Source organism: Cupressus sempervirens, chromosome 1, assembly GCF_028749045.1.
Source record: "Cupressus sempervirens isolate cs-2001-9-10 chromosome 1, ASM2874904v1, whole genome shotgun sequence".
Taxonomy (NCBI): Eukaryota; Viridiplantae; Streptophyta; class Pinopsida; order Cupressales; family Cupressaceae; genus Cupressus; species Cupressus sempervirens.
The window spans coordinates 759,890,831-759,917,539 of NC_143118.1; positions in this window are offsets into that span (position 1 = coordinate 759,890,831).

A 26,709-nucleotide genomic window follows, 5' to 3' on the forward strand; every position below is an offset into this window, starting at 1 on the left:
TTTGTTTCACTGCAAGATCACCTAAGTAAAAATTTATCTATCCTTTCAACTATATTTGTAAAACCTTTACGACAATTTTCCATGTGAATTTACCATTATTTAAATCCACATTTTGCAAACCATTTGCAGATACAAAATCTTCAAATTTCAAGTGACTTTGGCTGAGGTATCCTTTACCTCCTAATTTTTCCACCGGGGATAAAATAACATTGAAGTCACCACCTAAAATAAATAGACTTTTTCTCACATTATTACATTTATCAGTTAAAGTTGCCCATACCTAAGATTTTAAAGTTTGATTGCAAGGTCCATAAACATTGAGAGCACAAAATTCTAGCTTCAACTGAAAGGAAAGAACTTTAATCAACTGCACATATGTGCCTGAATCTATCAAGTGCACACTTATAAAGGACTCCTTCCAAAAGATACACGGACCTGCAAAATCTACCTCTGCCTCAACAAATAAACTTCCCCACATCCTAAAATTTTTAGCAAAGGATTGAATATTGTTCCCACTTAACTTTGTCTCTTGAAGAAATATCAACTCTAGTTGGCTTTGATTAAGACCTCATTTGATCAAACAACTTAGAGGCATTGCAACCTCTAACATTCCATGAAAGGGTCTTCATTGCTTCCGGGAAGAGGTATATCCTCTTCCTAATCTCATAAATTTTGACTGCTCTGTTGCATTACAAGCTATGGCTATTTTAACTTTAGTCAATTTAGGGCCTCTCTTCTTCTTATCCTTATAGTTTGGTTTCTAAATTTGGGAGGGTATTTGAGAGATAGTTCTATTTTTCTCTATATCTACTTGATCCTCCATTCCACATTCATCTTGTTCATTCTCCTCCTTGTAAGGAAACTTAGGTGCGGAAACAACTTCCTAGACTAATCCCTTAAGGAAAGTATTGTGCAAATTCTATTTAAATTCTTACAATTTCAGATTCAATATTATGCGAACAACAATATTATAGTCAACCATGAATACAAAAAATAGATAGAGAAAGAAAACACAAACACAAAGATATGCTGGTGGGGAAAAACCTTTCGATAAGACAACCCCACCCCTCCAAAACCTACATAATGTATTATCTTCAACACAAAGGTTACAACACACTTTTAATGCAAGTTCTTTCAGGACACAAAAGACCAATCCAGTTGCAACTAAAACACTATCAACAATACACTTTTTTCACTCTCCCTATTTGCAACTCTAAAGTCGCTTATATCATGCGCTTTCCATTTTAGGGAAACTTCCAAAGAAGAACCGTATTAGGGCTTTACCATTCTCTGGAAAAGTAGGAACCCCAAAAAATTTTGCAAGCTAGATGGAGACTTGAGTGTACAGTACTCAATGATCAATTGCCACATGTCTTCACCCATCATCATATCTTCAAAAGATAGCTCTTATGTGTCATAGGAATATGTCATAACCATTTCAGTCATGATCTCCTTACACACTATTCAAGATGCCAACACATGCAAGTGGAGTGACACATCAACATGCCAACTAGACATGTACACTCACACTTGATTACATTATTTGGAAAAAAATACATTTATAAAACAAATAATAAGAATAGGAATTATCCAAGGTTGAGACACCTTATTCCTAACACTCCTCATGAGAATAATAGTCTGACTCTAAAACTAAGCTATCTCCCCCACTATCTCTACCTCCCTGAATGGACATATCCAAATTTCTAATAGGTAAGATTTTTATATAAATCCTTCTACATATTCCTTCCTATAACCTTTGGGGTAGAAGCATTTCTTGTTGATAAATCCATTCCTAATTTGAGATCTGGTTTTTGTCCTCTATCCTCTTGAATACCTTCTAGGCTAGGGAGGTCTTGTTCCACTTCCTCCAAAGTGTCTGACAAAATATAGGAAGACTGATTAAATTCCAAATTTTTAGTTGAAGATTTTTTTTAATCCTTCGATCCTCCTAAGACTATAAGGTGTCTCCTTGACCACTTGAGTTGATCCTTGGGGATTAGATATATCCATAATCTAACTTTGATGTGGAATCTTACTCATTCCAACCACTTCATCAACTATGTCTTTAGGTTTGCATCTATTTGAAATCATTTCCTCTTCAAAGGAGACATACCAACAAGGAATAATCTCCCTTTGTTCCTCAATGCTTTTGATGATGTCCACATACAAGTTTTCATCAATACCTTTTCCTTTTTGGCTATATTTACCTTTGCTAATTTCCACATCAACATGATCCACTTCCAATTTAAGCCTCCATTCCCCTTGAGTTGTGCTCAACATTACAAAATATGGAACCATATAATAGTCCTACATTTTTATCAGAATTCTCATATATTGATAAAAAATATTTGAATCAAACATCTCTTCATAAAAATGATATGTCCCAAAACAATCCCCTATTTTCTTTAGGGTTTCCTCATCCTTAAATTCCCATGGTAAATTTTTTAGGTTTACACATACCATCACATCCTTAACCTTTGATTGGTTGAAATTAAGACACCAATCACAGAAGTACACACCTCTACCATCTATCATGTAAGACCCTCCCTTAAAAATGTCTTCCTTTGATGATTTTGAGGGGCATATGATCATCAAGAATTCATTTGAGAGTAATTTCAAGGTTATGTTCTATCCCTAGTTTTGATCAATCCATGCCTATGTTTTTGTTACAGTAGGCCACGACCCCAACCATTTCATAAAGAAAGCTTGATTTCTTAATCTACTCACTGAATCCTCCCAGGCATGATTATTAATAAATAGTGTAGTGCCTCTTTGAGTCTCTTTAAAATTTGACTCGATACCTACCTTTTCCACAGGAGCATTCCTCTCTTCTCTATATGTGATCTTTGCCTGCTCCTTTCTCCAAAAATTTTGTTCAATATTTTTGAGTTTACAATTGTTGGGCACTGGGTAGATGTAACGGCTATGTTTCCCACCATTCTGATCATGCTTTCGTTCCCTTTCATACCCATTGAACCATGTCAAATTTGATACTCTTTCATTTGAAACATTTTTTCTTGCCCTTTTTGGTAATTTACAGCTAGGATCAAAAGATCCCCATTTGGGATTTCTAAACAAACCTACATCTCTTCCATTATGTTTTTTCCAAGCCTCATTTTGATCATATAATTTATTAAGAAACCTTCTCTGATTCTAAAGAAAGGGATTCCCCCAAGGCACTTGAAATCTGTTTCGATTTTTTCTTTTGTTGCCACATTAATATTTGTAGCCATAGCTCCTTCAAAAGCTTTGATCACTAGGGTCACCATTTCCACCTACCAACCACTCATTTCTAACAATTTATATTTTAAGAACACTATAATATACAAAATTATAATTAATGTATTTAGCACAATATATTATGTAACTTGATTTAAAATAAATCCATATTATTTGTGCAACTTTTAATTTGGGGTTTAATTTGAAAATTAATTAAATATTTAATTTCATAATTAGACTTTATTTTTAATATATTTGATTAAATATAGATATTTAGTTAATTAATAATATTTAATTATTCAGATATCTAATACTTTAATATTCATAAGATTTATTTATTTCTATATCATAATTAATCTTAATAAATTCATTTCACCAAGTAAACATACGACCAAACTAACTCAATTGAACCACGTCTAGCATGCTCAAGGTTAGCTAGCTCATCAATTCATGTTTCCTTGACAAAATTAGATGGGTAGTCAATGAGATATTTTTCCTCCTTCTTAGGATACTAATAGGTTTTAGGTTGGGATTTGGACCTAAACATTATCTCCCCTCTCTTATCATTGAGGTGTTGCGATGGGGCATGCTCATTTTGACAATTTAGGGATGTTGATGTTTGATACCTACAAACCTGAATTAAAGATGAGTATATACTAATATAAATCTAACTAAATAGGCAATGATAGGGAGTGGTACATTGTGTAGATCTTGATTCATAGGTGACTAGGAATCATTCCCATCAAACCACACCTAACAAGTCAATCTGAAACATAAAACATACATGCAAACCATACACATTTAAGTATGTGGAAAATAAAACTAATAATCTATAAATAAATAACATCATTTCCTAACATATGATTTCCACCATTATAAAAGATAACATCAATCATCAACTGAAAGCACATAGTATAACATCATCATGAAAATAACTTTAATCTTTACTTAGAACATATAAAATATCATAATTGTAAACAAATAATCATCACTATTTGCTAACATGATCAAACCAATTATTCTATATATCAAAGCAATATATTCCAACTATAACTAAAGACTAATATGTTCACAAAAAGGCTAGGTAAAGTTTAATAATAAAATCTATAGGGATAGAAAAGAGAGGAGTATTACATGTCACTATATAGTTGTATAATTATTCCTCTACCCATTGTCTAATCTATTTGAGCATCTATCTACAAATGGTAACTAGTATGTGGGTAACTTGTGTGCTTGTAAATTTGAATAGTTTTTTTCCAAAAGACATTTAGTTATTCATGCACCCATGTATATGGAATTTGGAATTAGATATGGATGCTTGTTAAAGCATCAATCCTTAAAGCACAACAAAGAGGAGATCTAGAACATTGTTGTGAACAAATTGGTTTATCAAAATGGACTTGTTGAAATGGATTTCAAAACTTCTAAAGATACATTATTGTTAGGTGCAAAACGAGATTCAAAAATTTATGCCAACATTCTCCTTATGTGACACAAAAGTAACATGTGTAGGATATGCAAACATAAAGGTGTATAGAAATAATCCAGAATTATTTGTAGCTTCCACTTCTCTATGAAAAAAATGAGAGTGCATAGAGAAGCAAATTGACGACCATCTTAAACATCACATGCTAAAGAAAAAGGTAGGCTTGGAAACTTCAGAGTTTTATCCTAGGAATGAAGCCTCACTACATGTGATATTTAAACCATTCAGAACTTGACCCAATAACATGATGGTTTGAAGAATTGTGGTCTTGTTATGATCCATGAATGGACATGCATATATGGTGCACGTGGATTGTTCAATAAAATACTCTTAAAAGAAAGTGATTTCATTGCCTACGAATTTGGCTAGTGTAAGGCCAAACTCAAAAACCAACTACAAATATCATCCTCTCCATGCCAATGCAAAAGGTTTGAAGAAGCGTATGGATGTCCAATGATTTTAAATGGAATAATTTTGTTCACATGTTGTAGCCACAAGTTCCCTGTAGGAAACACACATCTAAAATGTTAAGCACAATAATCATTTGACTAAATGTATCACCCTTGGTTGCGAAAACCACCCTTAAACATCATACACTAAGAGAAAATTAAGGTTAGAAAAAGTAAGTCAACTTTGACTATTTAATGTTTTTAGCTGAGAAATTAAGTTAGTGTATGATTTTTAAGTAGTTCTAGCTATGACAACTATAGAAAAGTACATACAAAATGTGGAAGAATAGAAAAACCATGAGAATTTCTTACTGGGTTGTCAAGGAAGATGTAGGTTCAACGATTTAGTTTTCCACTATCGTTACACTTCATGTGCACAACATGATGAGAGATTTGGGAAAAAATGAAAGTACAGTGTCACATATAAGCAAAGCATGGAAGCATAGATGTGTCATATGAACTATTTGACAAAATACTGAGTATGAGAATGTCAATGCTAAGAACATGAAAAAGTTAATTTCATGCCTATGAATTGAAAGAAAAATAACATTGTGAGCTACTTAACCAAATGTCATGAGGATAAAGTGTGGCTTTAACTTATTAAGTTTGACCAAATGGAGCAATGAGTAGTCAACTAATGCAATAAAATGACTGCAAGGTATCCACAAGACAACTATATCAAAATGGATTAAAAAAAAATGTGTTTGAAATTTTTAATGCCAAATTCTAGGACACTCTTAAACATCACACACTAAGGAAAATATTAAAGTTGAAAAAAGTAAGTCAACTTTGACTATTTAACACTTTAGTCTAAGAATCAAGTCCTAGTGTGTGATGTTTAAGTCGTTTGCAAATTCTATAACCTTTATGTAGAAATCTGCTTGGATTTTTTCTTCTGTCACCGCACTGATCTTTATAGCCACATGTCCTTCCAAATCCCTAATCGCCAGGGTCACCATTTCACCCGCCATCCACTCATTTCTAACAATTAATATTTTTAACACACTATAATATGCAAAATTATAATTAATGTATTTAGCACAATATATTATGTAACTTGACTTAGAATCAATCCATATTATTTGTGCAACTTTTAATTTGGGATTTAATTTAAAAATTAATTAAATCTTTAATTTCATAACTAGACTTTAATTTTAATATTTTTAATTAAATATAGATATTTCATTAATTCATAATATTTAACTATTCAAATATCTAAGACTTTAATATTCATAAGATTTATTTATTTATATATCATAATTAATCTTAATAAATTCATTTCACCAAGTAAACATACGACCAAACTAACTCAATTAAACCATGTGAGAACAATTCAAAAAGTCTAGCATGCTCAAGGTTAGCCAGTTCATCAATTCATGTTGCCTTGAAAAAATCAAATGGGTAGTGAATGCGATACTTTTCCTCATTCTCATGATACTAATAGGTTTAGGTTGGGTTTTGGAACTAAACATTATCTCCCCTCTCTTATCATTGAGGTGTTGTGATTGGGTACACTCATTTTGACAATTCAAGGATGTCAATGTTTGATACCTACAAACCTGCATTAAAGATAAGCATGTACTAATATAAATGTAACTAAACATGCAATGACAGGGAATGGTACATCATGTAGATCCTGACTTATAGGTGACTAGAAATCCTTCCCATCAAACCACGTCTGACAAGTCAATCAAAAACATAAAACATACATGCATACCATACACATTTAAGTATGTGGAAAATACAATTAACAATCCATAAATATTAATAACATCATTTCCTAACATATAAATTCCACCATTATAAAAGATAACATCAATCATCAACTGAAAGAACATAGTATTGTTGGAAATATAAGAGGAATAACTGAGAGGGGAGGGATGAATCATTTACCACAAAAATAAATCCAAGGTCCCTTAAGATGTCAATACAATACAAAACCAAAATTCTGTTGAAACTAAAATACTATTGTAACTCGGTTAACACAGGAACTCTTAGTTTACAATAAGAATTATTATCAATCGGTAAACACTTAAATAATCACTTCTTAAGACGTTTAGTATTTTTAACCTTAATTAACTTAGTTATAGAAACATAAATCAAATAACATTAACACAAGACACACCAAGATTTAATGTGGAAACCCAATTTGAGAAAACTACCAATTGTAACTAGTTACTATTTTCACTCTTTTGAAGTGAGCCCTGTTAGGAGCCAACCCTGATAAAGGTTACAAAAAAAATTATTAGGTGTGACCCTATTAAAATATTCAATTCACCCATTTAGTAGTGGCCTTATTAGAGGTCTTCAAACACTTCAATCTAGAAATGCCACCTTGTTAGAGGATTTACAAAGTAGCTATTAGGATAACTTTGTTAAGAGATTTGATTCACTACTAGAATTATTAGAGAGTAACAATGATTTAACCTAATTGCTAATGCAACTATCTTTTCTAATTTCAAATCTCTTTTCTAGCTTGAATACTTGATCCTCCCTAATCAAAATGTTCTTTGCAACTCTGTCAACTCTAGATACTTTGCTATCCTTCCAATTCATTTCCTTAATTTATCTTCTTTTTATCCCATGCTTCTTACAATTCAATCCTCAAATTGACCTTATATTTATATGATTTACCTTGTCAAGTTGACTTGAATACACTTTCAAACAAATAATATTCATCCCTTGAGTGAGCTAGAACTGACCAACAAAACTATCAGATCCAATATGTGGATATAGGAAAATCCTTCATTAGCCAACCCAACTCGGTCAACACTAACTCAGAAAAGACTTTCCTTCAAACTTCCTTTAGTAACCGAGTGAGCTTGGTTAACACTAGTTCCATACCAATTTTCCTTTGATAACAGAGTGAACTCGATTAACATTGTTTAACTCCAAACTTTTCTGGAACGCTCGACATATACAGGAAACTTCTTTTAATGCCTGAGTGAGCTTGGCTGGCACTGATTTCTTAGTAAAGACTTGACATTTGTGTAACATCAAAGACAACATACAATTTAATAATTATATTCAACAATCTCCCTGTTTGGCATTGATGGCAATACAACATGTCATGATACAAATAAATTTTTAGAGCATAAATAGAAATAAGGATAATATCCTTAGTTTCATTGTAATTCTCATCCATGAGAAATCCCTCTATCAGTGTGAACTCCCTCTAACATCAATCTCTCTAATTTCTCTAATTTCTATGACTACAATTTCTCCTTCTGAAAGAAAACTCTCCTCTTTGACATCTGACTCAAAATTTATGATTTCTGATATGAAAAACTCTCCATCTTTGACATCTTATGCCAAAGACAACAATCAATGTATTTTCCATGTATCTGATGTACTGATTCATATGTAATCTATTCTATCAATACTGCATCAACTTGACTGATCTTCAAAATACTTTGTTAATGCATCATTAAAATTTATTTAGTGAGCTTCAAATAGGGAATGACCCCTAGCTTACCTCTTAGATACAAAAATGCATCCGTAGGTAATGGCTTGGTGAATATGTCTCCAATATATTCATTTGTATTCACATATTTGAATCTCACCTCCTTGTCTTGCACCAATTCTCTCAAGACATGATATTTTATTGCAATGTGCTTGGTCTTGGTATGCATCACTAGATTCTTGGATATTTTGATTGCACTAAAGTGATCACAAAAGATAACAACTGGGTCCTTGATCTCCTCCTTCATACCTGACACAGTTGTTTGAGTCAAACAATGTTGGAACAATTGACTGCTACTGCAACATATTTTGCCTCTGTTGTAGACTGAGAGATACAATTCTATTTCTTGCTTGTCCAAGATACTAGCCTCTTTTCAAGAAAGAATGCTCCACCACTAGTGCTCTTCTTGTCATCAACACTTCCTTCCCATTCAACACCAGTGAATGTTTTCAATTCAAAGTTGTCTCCTTTCTTATACCACAAACCATAATCTTCAGTACTTTTCAGATATCTCATGATTCTTTTTAATGCCATCATATAATTTTCTTTAGGATTAGCATAGAGTCTTTCCACCATACCAACTACTAATGCAATATCAGGTCTTATGTGCACTACATACTCAAGTGTTCTTATCATTGATCTATATGTAGTCTTGTCTACCTCCTTGGAATCATCATTTTTTGAAAGCTTATGTCTAGTGAAAATAGGTGTTCCAACTAGTTTAGAATCTTCCATTCCATATTTCTTCAATGAATCCTTGATGTATTTTGATTAACTAATGTAAATACCATCCTTCATTTGTTAACTTTGCAAGCCAACAAAGAATTTAATCTCTCCAAATATTGACATTTCATATTCTTTACTCACTTCCATAGAAAAAAGATTTACACAAGTCATCATTTCCAATAAATAATGTATCATCCAGAAATATTTTTGCCAACACTATCTTCTTATCTGGTTCTTCTTTGATTTATAGGTTGTTGTTATCATTAGTCCTTTGAAAACCAATCTTTATGAGATAATTATGTAATCTTTCATACCAGGCTCTAGGGGTTTGTTTGAGACCATACAAAGCTTTGTGTGATCTGCAAACAATATCACTTTTGTTAGGATCTATGAAACCTTTTTGTTTCTCAATGGAGACTTCCTCTTCTAAGATTCCATTCAAGAATGTTGATTTCACATCCATCTAATATACTCTGAATCCTTTATGTGTTGCATATGCAAATAGTGTTCTAACACCTTCTAATCTTGCATTAGGAGCAAAAGCCTCTCCATAATCAATACCTTGTTCTTGAGCATAACCCTTACATGCTAACATTGCTTTGTTTCTTGAACTTTCTCCATTCTCATTCAACTTGTTTTTGAATACCCATTTTGAACCAATTACATTTTTGTCCTTGGGTCTAGGAACAAGAGTCCAATTTTTGTTCCTTTTAACCTGATCAATCTCTTCATTCATTGCCTCAATCCAACTTTCATTTTCCAATGCATCTTTAATAGTTCTAGGTTCAAACTCAATAAGAAAATATGCACCCTTTTAATTTTTTCCTTGTCATTATGCCTTTTAACTGATCTCCAATGATTTTCTCAGGTGCATGATGCCTTCTGACATATCCAACAAGTCTAGGATCCTTCTTTTTGGATTTGGACTTGTTTCACTCTATCCACTTTGCTCAAAATGATCTTCTGAATCATGCTCAGGTCTCACTATCTATGACTCAGGTCCATCAGATGACTTAGTTTGCACTGGCTAAAACTCAGGTCCTTCTGACTGTTGATTTCCAATTGTATTGGCATGAACATCTAGTAAGGTAATTTTCAAGTTCTTTTATGCTTTGTTCTTTACACTCTTCTGCAAATTCATCAATCTTTACACATGCACTTTCTATGACTTTGTGAGTAGATAGATTCAAACATTTGTATGATTTTCTCTTATTAGAGTACCCTAGGAATATGCCTTCATCACTTTTCACATTAAATTTTCCTTGTATTGACTCCTTCAAGTTATAACATTTGCTTCCAAATACTTTGAAATAACAAACATTAAGTTTATAGCCATACCATAATTCATAATGTGTTTGATCTGAGTCCTTCAGCTGAACTGGGTTCAAAGTATGAATTGTTGTGTTGATTGCTTCCTTCCAGTATTTGATAGTAACATTTTTCTCTATCATCAATGTCCTTGCACAATCCATAATTGATCTTATTTGTTCTCTTTGCTATTCCATTCTTCTAAGATGTACCTGGTGCAAATACATGTCTTTTGATTCCTCTTTCATTACAGAATTCATTGAATTCATTTGAGATGAACTCACCTCCTCTATTTGACCTTAAATATTTTAGTTTCTTTCTCAACTCTAGCCAAATACCACTTGAACTTTTGAAAAGCTTCTAATTTATCCTTTAATATATAACCATCATTATCTAGAATAATCATCAACAAACAAAATAAAGTACTTGTCTCCATAGTAGCTTTATATACCAATAGGTCCACAAAGGTTTGTATGAACCAGCTCCAAAACTTCTTTAGAATGATAATTCTTTCTTTTGAGACTTGTCTTTCCCATCATTCCAATTTGACAATTTTTACACATGCGCATATCAGGTTTCTTTAGGCTTAGAATGCCTCAAACCCTTTTATTCTTACTTATGTTAATCAGGTTATCAAAATTCACATGACATAACCTTTTATGCCATAACCAAATTTCTTCTACTTGAGCTATGAAATATCAATTTTTAGTTAGATCTAGGTAGAATAGATTATCTCTTATTTGATTGCCAGTCCAACTAGATTTCATTCTCCATCTAGCAGCTTGGACTTTTGGTGTAGGGGCACCACTTTTACCATACAATTCAATTTAAGTCATGAGTTATTCGTTAAGTCATTTTAAAAGATCGTAGGATCGTGATGGAATTTTTATCATTAAGTAATTTTAAAAGATCATGGGATTGTGATGAAATTATTAATTTGCATTTTATTGTATTCAAAAAGATATTACATGATATTTGTAAACAAGATTGCAAAAAGGAACACAAAGGGACTTGTGTACTTGAGTGGTTTGTAACCATTAAGATGGTCTTTATATAGAAATTGCATATTGTAATAGGAGATATAGAGGGAGTTACAAAGAGTTATTCTCAATGTGCAAGTAAAGGAAGTAGATAAATTGGCTCTATGGCCTTTAGCTAGAGAGTCGCATGCATGCTATGTAATCATTGTGAGTTGAACATTAGGAATTAATGAAATTAGTGTTTTGGTTTTTGAAACCATCTTTCTATCTCTCTATGTGAGTTTGATGTCATGATATTACTATTGGGGAAGATTGGTTCTTTATACCAATCTAATCAGGATGATAGAATGAACATGTATGAGTCTGCGAGATTCTTTCGTATTCCCCATAACTATCAGTTCCTACAGTGGTTTGTAAGAGAAGAATCATTTATGGAAATTGAAAAACCAATTGTTGGTTGAAAATGAAATGAGAGGAAGGAACCCAATGTTCTTTGTTGTTTACGAATGCATTCTATTCGTGAAGAAAGGTGGAAAAATATATATATTCTTATATGTGTATGTCATGTTGACATCAAGCATGAGGGACCCAATACGTGAAGTGTGAAAGAAGGGGTTGGCGGTTGAAGGAAGCTAAGCTATTAAACTGCAAGAAGAGGAATGATAGTTCAAGTTTTTGGAACTAATAGGCTATGATTCAAAGAAGGCTATTTGATAGGAGAGAGGGCTCAGGTCTGTGAGAAGAACCAGAGATGTTTTGAGGGAAGAAACTAATAACATATGAAGGGGTAAGGTACAGATTTCATGAAATAAAGTGGAGTGGCATGTAAGAAGAGGAGAGTGATTTTTAAAGAAAAGGTGGCGGTGTGACTCAAGTCTGGGGAGTGGTCACCCGATAGTAAGGAAGAGATGTTAACATAGCAACGATGTGGATGAATGTCATAGCCATAATAAGGTGGCAAAAGGCAACCCGAATCATTTGTGAGGGAGCCCAATAAAGTTAAGAGTAGCCAGGCCATGGACAACCCACATGACATGCAGAAAAACAAGAAAAGTAACACTTCCTTCGGTTAGTGTGATTCAGTGAAATAGCAGGGTTCCATCTCAATCCATGAGGAGGTGAAGTGGAGGTTAGTGAGTGCAATGTTGGAATGACATTATCATATTAATATAACAATGTTATTATTATTGGAATGGTAAAAGGTCATGGCATACACATATAAGAATATATATATTTTGCCACCTTTCTTCATAAACAGAATGCATTTTTAAACAACAAAGAGCATCGGGTTCCTTCCTCTCATTTCATTTTCAAACAAGAATTGGTTTTTCGGTTTACATAACTGATTCTTCTCTTACAAACCACTATAGGAACTGATAGTTATGGGGAATACAAATGAATCTCGCAAATTCATACATGTTCACTCCATCATCCCGATTGGATTGGTATAAAGAAAGCATCTTACCCAACAGTAATATCATGACATCGAACTCACCCAGACAGATAGAAAGATGGTTCCAAAAACCAAAACACTAATTTCATTAAATCCTAATTTTCAACTCACAATGAGTACATAGCATGCATTACTTGTGCACCATGAATAACTCTTCATAACTCCCTCTATATCTCCTATTACAATATGTGATGTCTATATAAAGACCATCTTAATGGTTACAAACCATTCAACTACCCGAGTCCCTTTGTGTTCCTTTTTGGAATCTTCATTACAAATATCATGTAATATCTTTTTGAATATAATATAATGCAGATTAACAATTCCACCACAATCTCACGATCTTTTAAAATGACTTAGATAAAAATTCCATCATGATCCCAAGATCTTTTAAAATGACTTAATGAATAACCCATGACTTAAATCAAATTCTATGGTGGAGGCGGAGCCCCTCTACCACACTCCCAAGTTTTAAAATTTTCCATGTCCCATGGAAATGCTTTGGTAAGAGGTTGCAATAATCCTTTGCCTCATGGTCTTCACTCAATCGATGCTTATGCTACACTCTCATGTTCCATCAACTCTATCTCCTATAAATAGATTGTATATTGTTGCCTCCAAGGTGCTTCCCATTTCACAATACAATCCTCCATGTTGCATCACAACCTCTATCCCTCAACTGGGAGTCCCTAATACCTCTCTGCCTAGCCTATTGGAAAGACACAAGACCATCTCATGGCCTTTGGTAGACCTTCTTATCAACCTCTCATAGATGAATGAACTGGCACCATATTTGGAGCCATAAAACTCATAACAAGAACCTAAACAATAATGATAATGTCGCCTGGTATAGCTCCAAACTACATGCTCAAAATCTTCTGAGATTTAATACCAATTTGATGTAGAGAAGGATATTAAAAACAAAATAATAAATAGAATCCATGCCGATACCTTCAACATCTATTCGATAAATTTATGATTTAGAGGCATCTCATGAAGTAACACAAAATATGCTTCAACAAGTTTATCAATATATCTCCATTCACATAGTCTGATTTCTATATCAGATTATTTTACTCATAACTTTTATTCTTGACATCTTCCTGAAAAATACTTTGGAGGTGTTGTTAAAAATTAGTCCTTCCAAAATATATACAAATCTAAGCTCAATCCAACTATTCCTTTACATGTTATGGTCTTTTTACCGAGACCCATTTTTACTGTCATAAACCAGAAAGGATACATATAACCCTGCATAACAAATGCAATATCTTTCATAAACAAAAACCAACTAATCCCAAAAAAAAATCATATTAATCCTTTGTGAGTATATTTTCCAAATATCTAATTCATTCATTCTTCCAATCCATTAATCATTACATGCATGCAAATTTATGCCCACAACTCCATTGAAGATATTAAAAAAACCAATTTCTACTAAAAGATTCATAACTTCCACAAATATGCATAAAAATGACCCAAACCAAAAGGAAAAGAATGATTATTCATATATATTTCTAGTTAATCTATTTAGAGGTCATAAATCATTCATATGTGTGTGTATGAATGGCTACAACATGACTATTGTTAGAGAATCTTAAATATGCAAACAAACACTTTCACTAAAATATGCATAACTTTCTCAAAACTGAATGAAATTAATCCAAACCAAAAGGAGAACAAAGATAAGTCATCCTAATATCTAAATATATAACTTAAATAGGTTTTCTAGGCCATAATTATCTATAAAAGCCTTGGAAACAACATAAAAATAGTGAACACCAATCAAAATAGCTAGGAATGAATGCACAAACTAATAGCAAAATATTCTCTTTCTTCTCATTCTAACTTGAAACAACCAATACAAGTTACTTGTAACATTTTAAGAATTTAGAAACCATCCAAGTTCCCTTATGACCTTCCATCTTCCCTTTGCATCATTTTTTTCATATTGCCACATTTTATGGCAATATTTACTTACATATTTGACAACTTTTACAATTTTGTCTTTCAACCTTACATTATTATTCAAATTGACTCAAATTAATTTAAAACATCATGAATGACCAAAATCAAATTAAATTGATCATATTATTAACTTTGGCCTCTTGGTATTCTTGTCTTCTTAAGTGCTCTTGGACCACTTTCCTATTCATGAATTCTATTTTGAATCCAATTTTATTCAATTGTGCCACACTAAGTAGATTATGTTTTAATCCTTCAACCCGATAAGAATTTTCACATATGAGTTCATTGGTTAGTGCTATACAAACTTTTCCTTTCACATAACAAGGTTCATCATTTCCAAATATGACACTCCCACCATCATAGTGTTCCAAGTGCTCAAATTTTGATTTATCATCAGTTATGTTGTGCGAACAACCACTATCTATGATCCATGTGTCATTCTTGCTAACATGAGAAATCAGGGTCATTTAGCATTTTTATCATCTAATTCATCCTTAAAAGCAATGTAAACCATTTCGTCTTCATCACTATTGTTAGTATCTTTAGCCATGTAACACAATTTCTTACCTTAATCTTTGTAGTCTTTGTAGCTTTTGAAATATTTCTTGCTTTTGTAGTTGTCATGTTTCTTTTCTTCTATGCCTTCTTTATTTGGACACCTTGCAATAACGTGACCAACTTTTTCACAAGAAAAATAGATCAAAGATATTTTGCTTTTGTATTTTCCTTTTCCTTTGGGAAATCTTCTTGCAAGCAATGCTTCAATGACTTCAAGATCATCATCAAAACCATCTTCATCTTCATTGCCAGACTTTTTGCTTTTAGATTTTGCATCTTTTTTTTTGAGTGATAGTTTAGCTTGAAATGCAGATTCAATATTATCAGAGTTAGGAACATAGATATCAAAGTTATCTAACTCAAAAATTTATATCATTCTTAGGATCACATCTCATTTCTTGAATAGCTGAAACCCTAATTACATAAATAGGAAGAAGAGTTCTAAGTACTTTGCTGAGCATTGTTACATCATCAATTTTTCCACCTAAGACTCTGATTACACTCACACTAGCTTTGATTCTTTCACTATATTGTGCATTGTGATCATCTTCTTTCATCTTCATTTGATCAAACTGACCCCTAAGACTTTATGCCTTAGCTCTCCTTACATTGTCATCACTATTGACATTCTAATCATGTTTTTTATTAGTGGCATACACTTATTCAGATTGTATACCAAGCATACTATGTAGTTAACAGTGTTAACCAATCATTTTAGTTGCTACCAAGTCCTACAGTTGCTACTGAGTCCTATGGATAGATTTCAATTTGAACCGATCAGTTACTACAGAGTTGAAGATAAACAGTGTAAATTAAGTTGTGTAGTGCTTACGGAGTTCATAGTTGATGTGATGTGAGTCTAGTGTTGACCAAGCTACTCGGTATTAACCAAAAGACTCAATTTATACTGAGCTCAAGGTGATAGTGTTTTTTGAGCTATATAGTGTGAATCAAATGATTCAGTTTATATGTCAAGTTTCATAGTATTTGTTGAGTCACCAGTGCAGATCGAGTTTAAGACTACTTAGAAGTGATCAATATGGACTGAGCTTCTATGTCTATCAAGTGCATGATGATGCCAAGCATTGATGGTGGATTCCAAGTGTCAGAACCTCACCGAGTCAGTCTTTAGAGCTCGAGTTTCTACACTTTGGCCAACTTTGTAATATTTGTGTAAACTTGTATTGTGGTTGACTTTGTAATTGTGTAATTGGATTGATATATATTTAATGTATTGTATCACATCCAAAATATATTGAAGAATGTAAGGAAGTGATGTAATCATAAAAATATATCAAAAGAGAAAATTACAAAGGTTATAACAGTATAAGGAGTAACAAAGATTCATCTATCACAAGAAGGTGATTTGTACACTCAGAGGACTCTCATTCAACAAACCAAGTTGCAGATCAAAGATCAACTACTGTTCATCCTAACAAGTGGATCAGTCAAATCCTTTAACAAGGTAGACCTAACAATCTTATGCAAATTTTTTTACCGAGTGCATACTTCATGGTATGCTTGTAAATCCTTTTGCAAGGTGGACCTAGTAGTCCTTATTGCTCCTAATAGGGTAGATCATCAAAAGTGATCATTGTAAGCCTTAATAGACCAACTTTATACTACAGTACTAAAGCTTGTGGGTATCATCCCCATCCCAATTTTATTTTCTATTTGGAAGGTTTCTGGGTCACCAAATCTTTTGTTAAAGTGTTGTGTATGCTTTCATGTTTTTCAATTTCTCATGCATGAAGTTAGATCAGAACTCATATAAAGGATTAATTGCTAATTGAGATAAAAAAAATTGAGAAGTTACTGATTCACGCCTCCCCTCTCAGTAACTTAGCTTGCCATAATATTTCCAACAACCACCTCCATAGATATCTTTCAGATTGTTCCATGTTTCATAAGCAATAGCATAATCTTTTACTTCATTAAATTCAACATAATTGAGAGTAGAAGCAATGTTAATCATCGTTACGTTACGATTCTTCTTTCCCAAAATTTGATCCATAGTTAAAGGTTCAATAGGTGCCACATATTTGTTCTCTAGATATTTCAAGCCTTTGTCACTAATGGTTTCCAAATGGAGCTTCATAAGTTCCTTCCATGCTTGGAAGATATCCCTGTTCAGCTTAGGAGTCTCCCTTTTGTAAGACATCTTGATCTTTAGCTTAGGTCCTTGAAACCTTCTCTACAAGCACCAAATGCTTGGATACCAATTGTTTGAAATATAAGAGGAGTAACTAAGAGGGGAAGGGTGAATCAGTTACCACAAAAACAAATCCAAGATCCCTTAAGATGTCAAAACAATTCAAACCCAAAATCTTGCTGAAACCGAAATACTAATGTAACTCGGTTAATGCACGAACACTTAGTTTACACTAAGAATTACTGTCACTCGTTAAATACTGAAATAATCACTTCTTAAGATGTTTAGTGTTTTTAACCTTAATTAGCTTAGTTGCAAAAACATAAATCAAATAACATGAACACAAGAGACACCAAGATTTAATGTGGAAACTCAATTTGGGAAAACCACCAATTGTAACTAGTTATTGTTTTTTACTCTTCTAAAGTGAACCCTGTTAGTAGCCAACCCTATTAAAGGTTACAAAAAACACTATTAGGTGTGACCCTATTAAAGGATTTAATTCACCCTATTAGGTTTGGCCTTATTAAAGGTCTTCAGACACTTCAACTTAGAAATGCCACCTTGTTAGAGAATTTACAAAATAACTGTTAGGCTAACTCTGTTAAGAGATTTGATTCACTGCTACAATTATTAGAGAGTAACAATGATTTGACCTGATTTTTGATGCAACTATCTTTCCTAATTTTAGATCTCTGTTCTAGCTTGAATACTTGATCCTCTTTGATCAAAATGTTCTTTGTAGCTCGGTCAACTCTAGATACTCTTTTATCCTTCCAATTCACTTCCTTAATTTATCTTCTTTTTATCCCGTGCTTCTTACAATTCAATCCTCAACTTGACCTTATATTTATATGAGTTAGCTTGTCAAGTCATTTTTTAATACACTTTCAAAAAAAAAATATTCATCCCTCGAGTTGGCTAAAACTAACCAACAAAATTGTCAGATCCAATATGCTAATACAAGAAAATCCTTTGTTAGCCAACCCAACTAGGTCAACACTAACTCAAAAAAGACTTTCTTGTAGACTTCCTTTGGTAACTGAGTGAGCTCACTTAATACTGGTTCCATGCCAACTTTCCTTTGGTAACCCAGTGAACTTGGTTAACATTGTTTACCTACAAACTTTGCTGGAATGTTTGACATACATAGGAAACTTCCTTCAATGCTTGAATGAGCTTGGCTGACACTGATTTCTTAGTAAATATTTGACATCTATGCAACATCAAAGACAACATACAATTTAATAATTGTATCAAACAAGTATAACATCATCATGAAAATAACTTCAATCTTTAGCCAAAATATATAAAATATCATTTATGTAAGAAAATAATCATCACTATCTACTAACATGATCAAACCAATTATTCTATATATCAAAGCATTATATTCCAACTAATATGTTCACAAAAAAACTAGGTAAAGTTTAACAATAAAATCCACAGGGATAGCAAAGGGAGAAGTATTACATGTCACTACATAGTTGTATAGTTATTCCTCTACCCATTGTCCAATTTGTCTAAGCATCTATCTACAAGTGGTAACTAGTATTTGGGGTAACTTGTGAGCTTGTTGATTTGAATAGTTTTTGCAAAAAGACATTTAGTTATTCATGCACCCATGTATATGGAGTTTGAAACTAGATATGGATGCTTGTTAAAGCATCAATCCTTGAATCATAATAAAGAAGAGATCTAGGACATTGCTATGAACAAATTGGTTTATCAAAATGGACTTGTTGAAATGCCTTTCAAAAACTTCTAAAGATACATTATTGGTAGTTGCAAAATGAGATTCAAAAACCACTTCCAACATTCTCCTTAAGTGACACAGAAGTAACATATGTAGGATATACAAACATAAATTTGTATAAAAATAATCCAAAATTATTTCTATCTTTCCCTTTTCTATGAAAAAAATGAGAGTGCATAGAGAAGGGACTCAATGACCATCTCAAACATCAAATGCTAAAGAAAAAATAGGCTTGGAAATAGTAAGTCAACTTTGACTATTTAGCACTTTTAGCCTAGGAATGAAGCCTCCTTGTGTGATAATTAAACCATTTAGAACTTGACTCAATGACATGATGGTTTGAAGAATTGTGGTCTTGTTATGCTCCATGAATGGACATGCATATATGGTACACATGGATTGTTCAATAAAATATTTTAAAAGAAAGTGGTTTCATTGCTTATGAATTTGGCTGGTGTAAGACCAAACTCAAAAACCAACTACAAATGTCATCCTCTCCATGTCGATGCAAAAGATTTGAAGAAGTGTATGGATGTACAACTATTTTAGTTCGATTAATTTTTTTCACATGTACACACATGTGAAATGTTAAGCATGATAATCATTTGACTAAATGTGTCACCCTTGGTTGCAAAAACCACCCTTAAACATCACACACTAAGAATAAAATTAAGGTTGGAAAAAGTAAGTCAACTTTGATTATTTAATGTTTTAAGCCTAGAATTAAGTCAGTGTGATTTTTAGGTAGTTCTAGGTACGAAAACTATAGAAGAGTCCGTACAAAATGTGGAAGAATAGAAAGGCCATGAGAATTAATTATTGAGTTGTCAAGGAAGATGCAAGTTCAATGATTGAGTTTTCCACTGTCATTACTCTCCATGCACACAACATGATGAGAGATTTGGGGAAAAATGAAATTATAGTGTCACATATATGCAAAGCATGGAAGCATAGATGTATCATATAAACTATTTGACAAAATACTGAGTATGCGAATGTCAATGCTAAGAACATGAACAAGTTAATATCATGCCTATGAATTGAAAGAAAAATAACACTGTAAGCTACTTAACCAAACATCATGAGGATAAAGTGTGGCTTTGACTTATTAAGTTTGGCCAAATGGAGCAATGAGTAGTCAACTAATGCAATAAAATGATTGCAAGGTATTCACAAGATGTCTATAATGAAGTGGTTTATAAAAATTTAAAAATAAATGTGTTTGAAATTTTTAATGCCAAATTCTAGGACACTCTTAAACATCGCACACTAAGGAAAATATTAAACTTGAAAAAAGTAAGTCAACTTTGACTATTTAACACTTTAGTCTAAGAATCAAGTTCTTATGTGTGATGTTTAAGCCGTCTACAAATTCTACAACCTTTCTGCAGAAATAAATCCACCTCAAATAAATGATTTCTCATGAAAAATGTGTCTTAGTTATTTGATAAAATGGCACAAACTTAGTCTTCATCCTTCTTATCCTACAACAATGATGAGACTTCTAAGTCAACATATAGGAAAGCTATAGAAACATACTAGATAGAGAAAGGTTGCTATAACTTACTACTAGTTTTGTAGATTGACACATAAAAGATGAAAAGGGACATGATTTGTTTGAAAGAAATCTTGAAGAAATATTCTCTCACGTAATGCAATGATCAATAGATTTGTTAAAATGCTTTGAAGTTCTATAAAATTAATGAAAAGTGGAAGCTTTAAAGCAAGGGCATGTGCCAACATGATTTTGTGGAAATGTCTTTTTAAATTTCAAGGAGGTGAAATGGCACAAGTAGTGCCAATATCTTTAAATATTGTTCACACCCTTCCATGATTGAATTAGAGCTTTAGGACAAGGTATGGAGACCATCAATGCAACAAGGGATGTGAGTTTTTTCATTAGATGTCATAGTGGTAAATTCTACAAAGGTATGCATAGGAAATATTAGGCATAGAATGTGCATTTCATCTATTCTAACATCATGTTTAAAGAAAATATAGCCTCATCATATCGTATGATTGCACAATATATAATAAAAATGGGTATGTTCAAAATGCTTAAAGAGATGTCATCTTTATAAAACGTAAATATTGAACAATTGTGCACAAAAAATATCTGCCCTACATACATTCAAAGTATGGAGGCAATAATGATAGTTTGAAAAAATGAAAAAAAGATTTGTCATCTTGTGAAACATAAAGCCTATAAAATACAAAACCATAAACAAAAGGCTATGAACTATTTGATGGAATACCACTAAAGAGGTGTCCTTTGAGGAAGGTGTATTTATTAACATGTATGGGTAATGAGATGTAGCCAAGAATTTTGGAAGATTTATTTAAAGGATTTGGAAAAAAAATAGAATGATTGCACAATATACTAAAAATTGTGTCATTGAATGTCTCTACAAAATTCATTAAACTAGATGCAATTGGTGGTAAGGAATAAAGCCACACACCAGTAATCTTACCAGTTCCCTTCTTATTCATGCCAAAAATGAAATATGGAGAACATGTGTGTAAACTATTTGAAAGAATGCCTAACATAGATATTGTCTTGAGAAATGAAGTAGAATAATTTCAGTTTGAGTTAGAAACCTACAATAGTTACTATTAATGTTGGGAAGCCTTAAATTTTAAGTTCCCAATGAAGATGAACCTCCATTTATATTTGGTTGGTTTAAAAAGTAAATATGAAAAAGGCATTTAAAAAATTGCTAAACATTCTTATTTGAGATTATGACAAAGAGATTTTGAAGAGTTAGAGTTGGCTAAAAAGAAGTCACTATATTTGGTGAGTTGGAAGAATCCGATGGATGTGAGAGATGCTTAATGGGTATAGTAAAAATATACATTGGTTTAAGAGAAGACATGGTTATATTTCAAATGAGATTTGCGATGAGCCTCTAAACTACCATTATTTTGAGATCCTTTTTATCTTGTTTTTAGACAATTATCTTTCAGGAACATTTATGACTCTATGGTTTTAAGCGAATGAACTTATGTTTTTATGAATGTGTATTTTGTATGTTAAGACATGAAGTTGAAGTATAGATAGTTTATAAATACTATGATTGCTTGAATCTATGGACTTCTATGGTATAATGAAGGGAAGCTACATGTTGATAATTGTTTCCTCATCCATGCTATGTTTGGGTAGATTCCTTTCTGTAGCCATATGATTTGCAAAGAGTGATAGTTTTAACATTGCACCTTTTTCTAACATTGATGATGAAATGAATATATGTATGTGGAAGTTATATGCATTCAGTGTTTTGCAAGTATCTACCATGTGTATTCAAACTCAACACCTTGGCGCTAAGTCAAAGCTGACCAGATTGCTAAACCGCTGCAAACAAGCAAGATATTGAATGTTTTGTGCTATGGCAACACACTAATATAGCTCTCTTAAACTACTATATTCTTGGAAGACTTAATTGCAATTATTGATATTTATGCTACAAAATTTATGAATCTATAATTAATCCTCATTGATGGAGTGATCATAGAGTTAGGAAGTTGTTGTAGTTTCCCTTTAATTAACACCTGATGTAGCTTTTGAAGAAGTTTTTGGGAGAATGATAAAATAGATTGATTTTCATAATAGGAGCATGTGATCTTGTTTTTAATCAGATGTAATCTCTTACCATGAATGAATAGGATACGAAGTTCAATTTTACATCTTCTGTCTTGATTGTATTTTTTGTTTACTCATTTAATGGGGCTCACTTGGTGAGTGAGCTACTCTGTTAGAATAGATTTCATTTCCTTGTTTGTTTGTTTGCAAGGTAGAATTTTGTTGTTCCTACAACCATTGTTAATAGAATCAGTGAATTGTTCCTACAACATAGGTGCCTAGATAGATTTACCATTTGCAACATTACTTTAAGCTCTAAGATAAGATGTTTTTTCAGTTTCAAGTTTAAGTCTCCTCTAGCATTCCCTTTGTTTTAGTTGTAATTACTTAAAGAGGAATTAAAGCATATATTCTGTAGCCACTCTCTCATGCTTATGCTCTCGAGTTGAAAAAATAAATGAATTCAATATGTTATTTTTAGGAAAACACATGATTCTATCTAATCATGGAGTCACTGTAAAAGGATGTCCAATCCTTTGTTACTAAGGTATTAATTTGAGTAGCCATTTTTGGCATCATTTCCAAGGAAGGTGTCAATCTAAATCAACCCTGAAGTTGTTACGGTAGTTTAGATTTCGCATTATTTTGAATGCATAGAAGAAGAGACCTTCTTGGGAGATTTCTTCCCCGTAATATTCATGAAGACATTTTTTATCATGAACCTGAAGAATCTCATAGCAAGAATGAAGAAGAACCTTTTGAAAATCCATTCGATGTTGCTCAAGAACAAATACCCTCATCATCTAAAGAATCCTTGCATTTGAATGATCCTTTTGTTGAACCTGAATACCAAAATAAACCACTTGCCCTTATTACCTATCAACCCGCTGCCAGTAACTCCTAGGAATAGCTTAGCTTCAGCCTCAACCTACATTTTATTTTCCAATCCCTCCTTAGCAGGGTAACCAAAATTTGAAGAACATACATACTGCTGCACTTTCCAAGTTTTATGGCCTAATCACTGAAGACCCTGAAACCTTTCTCTTTGAGTTTGACATACTTTTTAGAAGTTATGAATATACAATTGAAGCATCGAAGCTCTAGATCTTATGGTAGGAGGAGATATCACTTAAAAAACTTGGACTAATATACAAAATATATGCTTGAATTATTCCTGAGCCATTGTGAAGAAAGGTAGGGGACGTAGAGATCTACCACATATGGCCAATTCCAGTTCAGGAGTATCAAAGATGGAAATATCCAATTTGCTGTCAGATTTCAAACAAGACATCATTAATGATGTAGCCACTCAGCTAGACACCATGCAAGCTAGAAGGAAGAAAGATGAAGTTGATGCCATGTTGACTGAATACTATCCACATTGTAGAGAAAAGTAAAGGCATTGTAGATATAAGTCGGTTGCAAGTTTGGAGACACAACCAATGCCTACTAAGTTCAAAGCCATTGATGAAAATGGAGAGGTGCTTTATGTCACTTAACAGAGGCCATGGGCTCAATGACAAGGTATGCCAAAAGATCCTCTTCAAAGTTATAATAATAACAATCAATGGAAAAAAATTTAGAATACTAATTTTAGTGGAAATAATAATTGGCAACAACCCAAGCAAGGTTGGCGACAACCCCAACAAAGTTGGCAACAACCTCAGCAAGGTTAGCAGCAACCTCAATAGGGTTAGCAACAACCTCAGAATTGGAATACCCAACCTAGTTAGCAAACCCTATTATCACCACCTCAGCAGTAAGCTTTAATATCTCCTCCTGTAATAATACTCCTCCCAAGCAGATCGAACTACTAGTTCAACCTAATCCTAATCTAAATAATACTAAACAATAGGCTCAACAACAAAGCTATGCTATCTCATTGAATGATATTCACTTAAGGTCAGGCACCACTCTTCCTTCACCCCAAAAACCTATAATAACTAAAGTTAAAGATTCTCCAACTGAGCAGACAGATAAATCAAATCAATAGACCTCTCCTGTAGCCAAAGAAACCCCATTCCACCATAGGTTGATGGAAAAAATCCAGCCCACAAAGAGCCATGCAATCATTGATTTTTTTAATCAGCTAAAGCAGATGATAGTAAAATTACCATTATTGGATGTTATTAAGGAAGTCTCTATCTATACTAAGGCCATTAAAGAAGCACGTGTTAAAAAACTAGGAGAAAAGAAAAAAGATCCAAAAACCATTCATGTCCTAGGACTATTGTCTGACTTAATACTAGAGAGATTAACTATACCTAAATACTCTGACCCTGGGTGTCCTGTAGTTATAGTCACTATCGATGGGATCCAAGTTCAAAATTCTTTATTTGACCTAGGAGCATCTATAAATGTCATGATAAAGGAGGTATTGTCTCGACTGCATATCATCAGCCTTAGAGACACACCTACCATACTTCAGCTTGTCGATAGCTCTACTATTAAGCTAGATGGGATGATAGAAGATGTCATAGTCACCTTAAATTCTTGGGAGTATCGAGTTGATTTTTTTGTCCTCTCCCCAAAGGCTAATATGTGAGGATATCCTTTAATTTTAAGAAAACCATGGTTGGCCACTTCAGATGCTTATATAGCTTTCTAATCTGGAAAGATGACAATATCCAATGGTATGCATACTAAGAACATGCCTTTATACTCCCCTGCTCAACCGTTGTTACTAGATGACCAAATAATCTGGCCAGATTTGGGTGATGATGATCCAAAGGTCAATTCCATCCATCATTGATGATGATAGGTAGAGAATCATTTATAGCTACTCAAGAAGAAGATTAAATAATTTCATCCATTATTCTGATTGAATATAGAATAGAGTCTCAAGTGTTTCCTTAAGTTAAATGTATCTTAGAGACCATATTACCATCTTGGGATCCACCACATGATTTAGAAGCTTCACAAATTTTCCACTCATTATTACCTCATGAGATGGATTCTTCTCTTGTTGCCCAATTAGTCATGGTTGATTAGGTTATTAAGATGGAAGTTGGTCCAAAAAAATAATTGAATGTAAACAATGCCTTATCACCCTCTCAACAGAAGATTATGTTGCAGTTACTACAGAAGATTCAAAGAGAATTCTCTTGGGATTACATGGACATGAAAGGATTAGATCCACAAGATTTACATCAGCCCTTACTTCAAACCTATTCGACAGCCTCAGAGGAGAGTTAACCCTATTTTAAAAGATATAGTTAAGAATGAATTATAGGAACTACTAAGTGTTAGTTTTATATACCTCATTTTTGATAGCCAATGGATCTCACCCCTAGTTATATTACCTAAGAAGGGAGGAAAATGGTGAATTTGTGTCGATTATAGGGAGCTCAATTCAGCCACTAAGAAAGACCATTTCCCCTTGCCATTTATAGACCAAGTCCTTGACAACCTAGCTGTAAGGAAACTTGGCATGGGATGTGTGGATTCATGCTTGTTCACATAGTTTGCTCGATTGTGGCTATGGCCATGAAGGCTTCCATGGTTGTATTGCAATGGTATATTTTGCTGAATAATACATGGTGATGGATGCTTTTGGAGGCTGGGTTTTTCCCTCAATGAGGGTTTTCCAGGGTATATCTTGTGTCACAATTTAG